At 34.4% G+C, this 6860-nt stretch overlaps 1 long non-coding RNA gene across 1 annotated transcript; it reads right to left on the reverse strand.

Annotated features, from left to right (window-relative positions):
• Positions 1 to 623: 623 nt before the first annotated feature.
• Positions 624 to 5766, reverse strand: LOC109585351 (uncharacterized). The gene is made up of 6 exons (XR_002186446.1): positions 5688 to 5766; positions 5338 to 5518; positions 5180 to 5281; positions 1094 to 1228; positions 825 to 965; positions 624 to 692 (listed from the first exon to the last, which is right to left on the reverse strand). It is a non-coding gene; the product is annotated as an uncharacterized LOC109585351 (long non-coding RNA).
• Positions 5767 to 6860: the final 1094 nt, after the last annotated feature.

Below are 6860 nucleotides of genomic sequence, written 5' to 3' on the forward strand. Positions count from 1 at the left end.
CTGATAAAATGCTATGACCTCAGATAGAGGGAGAATCCGGATCAATTCCCACTAAAAGGCAGTCCTAATCCGACAGGAGTGACCAAATAAGGATGGCAGTGGATCTAACGGAAGCTTATGCCTGCCCATTCAAAACATTATAGTAATACCCATTCGGTCACACACACACAAACACCTGTTGGTAATATTACACAGGGATACACCACTTAGTGTTGTATAGTCTTTAGTACTGGGCGTAAAGTAGAACAGGTGGTGCTGTGAGAAGGAGATAAGAAGGCTGACTGAGTTTATCTGGTTACAACTACTGCCAGCCTCTTTCGGTCCTCACCTGAGAATTATGGGATCGCTTTGGACTATCCCTTTAACTATCGGATGCACCTTTATCTCTCTCTCACACAAACACAGATAGTAAATAATTTTAATTTAAGGTCATACATGTACATTGTACATGTGCATGTACACAGTCTACAATTAATATCAATTAATATAAGAGACTATGAGCAAGTATATGCACAACTATGTAAGTACGTGTACATCTACAGTGTACTTTTGAATTGTATGTATTATACATGCATACAATTGTGCATACAAGTACTTTACCATTCAAATAATGAATCAAGGTCTTGTTGCTTCATGACATAGTCTAAGACACTGCGTGGTATTGGATCACTAATAGCATTTAATAATACCAACTGAGGAGAGAGAGAGAGAGAGAGTGAACAAATTATTAAAAAGTAGGTATGACATATCATACATGTACATGTAGGTGCATGTATACATGCAACTAACATGTACATGCATAGCAACAGTATGGATCACAGTACCTTATTATCCAGTTCTAGTATGTTGTTATACTTAAGGAATGGCTGCACTACTGGAGCAATGTAACACAGAGCATCAATATCATCCAACTGACTAGCAGCTGCCATTATGAAACCAACTGAACCATATCTGGCCCAAATATTCTACATGTATATACAGGAGAGAGAAAGGGCCATTATTAGCAATATAGGAACTATCTGGTTCACATATTACATATAACACAAACATAATTTATTATTATTATTATTAATGTATTTCTATTATTTCTTACAGGGTGAGCTATGAAAGGTACTATTTGTTGTAGTGATGATATGAGGAATCTTAAGTTAAAGAGCCCATTGATACACAATACTGTCATGGAGGAGATAGCTTCACATATCACTGCCTCTTCTGGATCACTTAAACCCTGAGAGGGGGAAAGGGGAGGGATAGAGGAGGAAATTAATATTTTAATCGCATATGTAAAAACAATTATTAATTTGTGACTATACATGTGTACATGTGCAAAATGTGAATAATGCATTCTGAGCATGCTCAGTGGTTGCTATAAATAGCCTGGCTATCAGCAAAGTCAGTAGCACTCAGTAGTTCCTAAGTCTGTGACAACTGCTACTCTATCCTCTAGAACAACCAAGCTAATAATGGCACAACCTCCAACTAGACGTTCAACAGATGCAAGATCACCTTCAGTTACTACAGTTTCAACTCGTAATGGATGCGCTTTTGATGAATTGCTTAATGGAAGACCAGGTTACTGCTGCGAGCCGAGTAGGCTAATAGAGCAAAAGAGAAGTGAAACCACTGATCAAAGAGTCAAAACATTAACAAAAAATATAGAAGACACCATGAATGAATTTGCAAAATTTGCAATCCAAGGCAAGGAAGTTGAAAGCTTTGCTATTGTGAAAGCTTATGTCCCAAAGCGTGTAAAAAAGCCGCACTTTGACCCAATGGATCCCACCACCTGGAAAAAAGAAGGAATTAGTTTCTGTTGGAGCTACTACAGAGATCTGGAATACGATGCCTTGATTGTTCTTACAGTATTCACAAAAGAAAACGTTCCAGTTAACGAGAACCAAGAAGATTATGCCAAAATGTTGAAGCAAAAGATAGTCAATTACTATAAACATGACAGACATGATGAACGCATACAAAGTGGGCCCTCTGAAGGAAGACAGACAGGAATGCTCAAAGAAGGTTATGCCTTGTGTCTGGCTATAAAATTAGAGGATATTGAGATTGAAAATGAAGACAATAAGAATGAAGACGATGAGGATCTAAAGGCTAAAATAAAAGACTTAAAAGTAAAGTAACTTGCTACTTAAAAGTTAAGATCAAGTTAGTAAGGAAGTTGATCCAAACTATTGTTAGGCGAACTTTATTTGCATACATACACTGTACATTTTGGTTTAGTACATTGAATATTTACATTTTGATTAAGAACATTTTGATTTAGTATCCTTTTTTGATTAATAAATTTGAGACAAAAAATTCAAATAAATCCAGCGCAAAAAAGTACAAGTGGCAACGATAGCTTAAAGGCTTCTACCTAAAGAAAAAATAACAGCGAACAGTAGCAAGGAAAATTGAATTGAGAGGGAGAGAATTGTCAGCCATTTAAAATGATGTTGGATACTAAACAATGTATACACCTATAGGCTAGCAATATCAACCATTCATGGAAGGTACATGTACGTGGAAACTGATACAAAATACATGTGAGCCATGTACATGTAAATAATGCACTTTTACGTTTAATTGCAAGTTTGCAATGCAGCTTTAGAAAATAATCATCATTTGACTGAGAGTGCACTTAATTTTATTGCTATAGCTAGAACAACATTTAAGCAGCATTAATCACATCATGCCTCCATAGTCTAAATAATGGTACATGCAAACTGCTAACAAGACCATTGAGTGAGGTGGTAAGTGGGTAAGAGTTTTTATTACTAAAGCCATATAAAGTGAATAACTGGGAGATGCATTCATTGGGATGGTACAGTATTAACTATACATGTACATGTAGTGTGTACATGTATATTTTCATGTAGTTATCATAGGCAGTAGACATTTTGCACACCTGCAGATATCCAGAGGACTACTGAATATTGAGCACACTATACTTTTATAACAAAATGGCTGAGGCACCAGATGGATGTAGTTCTACTTGTCATTCTGCAAAAATCTGTTATCGTAGTTCAGGCTCAGGAAAATGCTCATGTAAGGAAGCTGGTGTGCTGTGTACAGATTATTGCCCATGTGGTAGACCTTGTATAAATAAAGTAAGAGAGTCTTATTTGTCTTACTATTAGTTTTTTAATTATTTTTTTATTACTGAAGCTTAACAGTGAAGTATCAGATAAAGTAAATGTATTGAAACCATAAATATATACAATATACACCCATAATACCTGCCAGACAGGTCATATCATATATATACTATGCATTTATACTAGTGCTGGGCGATAGTACTACTATCACTATCACGATTGATAGTTACAAAACTATCACGATGTGAATACTATCGCGATGTTCACTCAAGTACTTGACCTCAAATTAATAGTGATTATAATAAAAATAGAATAAGTTGTATAGATGTAGCTAATTGTTTAGATGATAAAGTTAAGAGGTTAAGAGATTTTCTGACAGAAAAAAGCAACAACTGAACTGTACATGGCTGCAGAAGTACCATAACAATAACCTAAAATAGCCCCATCCACTGTATATTGCTGTTAAATTTAAGAAAGAAAATGACTTTTAACTGAAGAATTCGGAAAAATCACACTAGATACTTAAACTAATACTTAACATTTTGTACCAAACTTTCATTTTTAATAAATAAAAGCGACTTTTTGAAAATTTAAATGCATATCCAGGAATGAGCAGCAAATACCCAAAACCTATTGCTAAATGTATATCTACATGTACACATGACATGTACATGTATAGTATATGCACACAAAATGTGTACCATAACAGAGATCGCCAACTATACAATAAAGCCCTCATTCAATTGTGTTTACCTGAGTCCTATTTTCTTGCTATAACTTTATACTTACTAGTTCTATTGTAAAAATACCTGTACCAATGCATTCCTCTCCTTTCACTGCATCTATCGCAATACTTAAGAAGTAGCTGTAGTTTTTGTGCTTATAGTTGATGCAGAAAGTATAGCCATACTTTTCACAATATTATTGGATTTATTGCATTGTGTTAATTATTGGGTGGGGTCTGTAATCACTTCCTGGGCCATAGATATTAGAGTAAATGAAAGGGATTGGAAACGGAAGCGTGGGCGTAGCCCAACCTCCATTCATTTGTACTGCTGATAGGCTGACAGAGGCTCGTTGAAATTTTTTGTCACAATTTACCCTTGATTTCCTTTCTTTTAGGAGCAATATCTCGCGAACAAGTGTTCCTATGCAAGTGAAATTAATGCATCAAGAAGCCTAATGTTTCCTCTTTATAATTCTGTTTTCTTTTGTATAGATAATTTTACTATGTTTATGTTATGGCACTTTTAAAACCATAAAATGTATTTTTTGTCATTATAATCCCTTTTTTGAAAACAAGCTAGAGTAAGATACAAGATCTTTATAATCATATGAAAGAGCTTTCATTTGCATATGGAATGATACTAGTTAGAGTTAGAATCCATGAAGCATGAGTTTGTTACAACAGAAAAAGGGAGAAAAGTGAAAAAATTTTGTTGTACCTATAACTCGTTGCAAAATAGCGTTGTATAAGTAAAAACCTTGCTGCAGGTAGTCCAACACTTTCTATATGGAACGGTAGGTATATCATAAGTAAGCGTCCTCTTGGATCTCCATAAATATCCTTCGAAGTCCTTGCAGCACAGCCTCACTAATGGAGGAGATGGGAAATCAACCAGGTATTGGGCCGGTAACCAATAGCAACATCAACCAGCCTACGCCCCCGTTTCCAATCCCTGTGTACTCTAATATCTATGCCTGGGCTCAGGTGAATGCAAATGGACTTCAATAGCTCAACCGAAGATCTAAATCTTGGGTTTTCCCTGAACATTGCTTACTACACTCCTGTACATACATTATACTATACAAGCAGCTGTACAAATTTAAAAAGATCCCTTAAGACATGTATAGTATAACCTGCTATTGTGGACACTCTAAAATAAGGACACCTCTATAATCAGGACAGGTAGTATCAGTCCCAATACAATAGTAATGTGTATTAATGAACCTCTGAAATAAGGACAGGTTCATAATCAGGAGCTAGGGTATTATTGGGCCCCAAGGTGTCCAGAATAGACAGGATTGACTGTATATCAAATGTACATGCATTCAATTGCCAGATGTATATTTATAAATATCAATACCTGTTGCAATAAAGCCTCAAGAACGTCTAAACTTCTCTCACCAATTTGACTAACCACATCAATAATTGCCTCAAAAAATGCTATATGGAGCTCCCAATTACTCTAATGGGTGTGGTAATTAATGGGCGTGGCCTATTTATTAAATGGGCATGGCTTACTTGTCACTCAAAAATGTGATCATATGAGATAGTATAACATCTTTAGCTGGGGATTGAAGGGCAAAATTTTTGTAGATTGTCATACTTATTTTTAAGTGATAGTCTTACCTTTTTGAGCTCCAAAGAAAGTGCACAACTTCTCAGCACTGTGGGTTAGGAATGCCCTCTTAACATTTGAATCCTAAAATAATAATAATAATAATAATAAATAAATAATTTTTGTCCATTATACATGTAGCTGGTATTATTAATTTATTATTAAGTTTGTCTATACATGTACATACATAAAACAAGGTTACTACATCTCTCAGTTCTCTCTCCCTTTCCTCTCTCCTCTATCATACACTTACATTGTCACTGAGTAGATGGACTACAATTGATTGAAATGTTTGATGTAACTGATGCAACTCATTATCATGAGTACCATATATATCTGATGAAAAAAAACAAACAAACAAACAAACAATAAAAATAAATAAATAATGGTACTTTATTATAACTTGATATTGGTGGTCTATCACTTGACTAGCCATTAATATAACCTTGATAGCTAGCCACACCCACGCAATTAATTCACATTAATACTTGTATCTGTATACATATATGCACATGTACCTGTGGAATAAATCTCATTGACATCACAATGATACAATAATTATGACATTAGCATTTATCGTGTGATTTTAATTTATTCTATTTTTTATAATGTACTGCATCTGTGAAATAATTAATATTTTTAACAATCATAAATTATAATAATAATAAAATTCTATATATATTATTATATACACATACACACACACACACAATAATAACAAAACTTTGAATGAAAATTAACGACGATTATTTCCAAAGTTTAATAATACCGTCACGAGAGGCGCTGATGATAAACTGTTGCGTTAAATTCTGTGGACTTTTATACGGAATGACAGCTAGCGAAGTGATACAGTCAACATGTGACATCACATGTGATTCGGTTGAATCGTCTCCGCCTGTTGACCCACCTCCTCCTCCTCCTCCTCCTCTTGATGCTGTTTTTAACTCTCTCAAAACTTCGACTCCTTCTATGACTTGAGAACTAAAAAGTAGAATGTACAATTATACATTAAAAATAAGCAAATTATTATGAAAATGGAGAAGTATGTTTTAGTCATTTTTTGGCCAACGGCCATATTTTTGAGCAACTTTAAAAATTCGTAAAAAATCTAAATTCGATTGGAATCACCTCAAACTTTCTACACAACATAAAAACATGTATATGTATCAAAAAATGTTATAAAAATTGAGAATTCTCTACTTGACATTTTTGGCAAAATTTGGCCGATGCCCCTGTACTATAGTACAGGGACTTTGAACCAATTTTTAAGCAACTTTAAAAATTCGTAAAAAATCCAAATTTGATTGGAATCACCTCAAACTTTCTAAACAACATAAAAACATGTATATGTATGAAAAAATGCTATAACAATTGAGAATTCTCTACTTGACATTTTTGGCGAAATTTGGCCGACGCCCCTGTACTA

Source organism: Amphimedon queenslandica, unplaced genomic scaffold (assembly GCF_000090795.2).
Source record: "Amphimedon queenslandica unplaced genomic scaffold, v1.1 AMPQUscaffold_13079, whole genome shotgun sequence".
NCBI lineage: Eukaryota > Metazoa > Porifera > Demospongiae > Haplosclerida > Niphatidae > Amphimedon > Amphimedon queenslandica.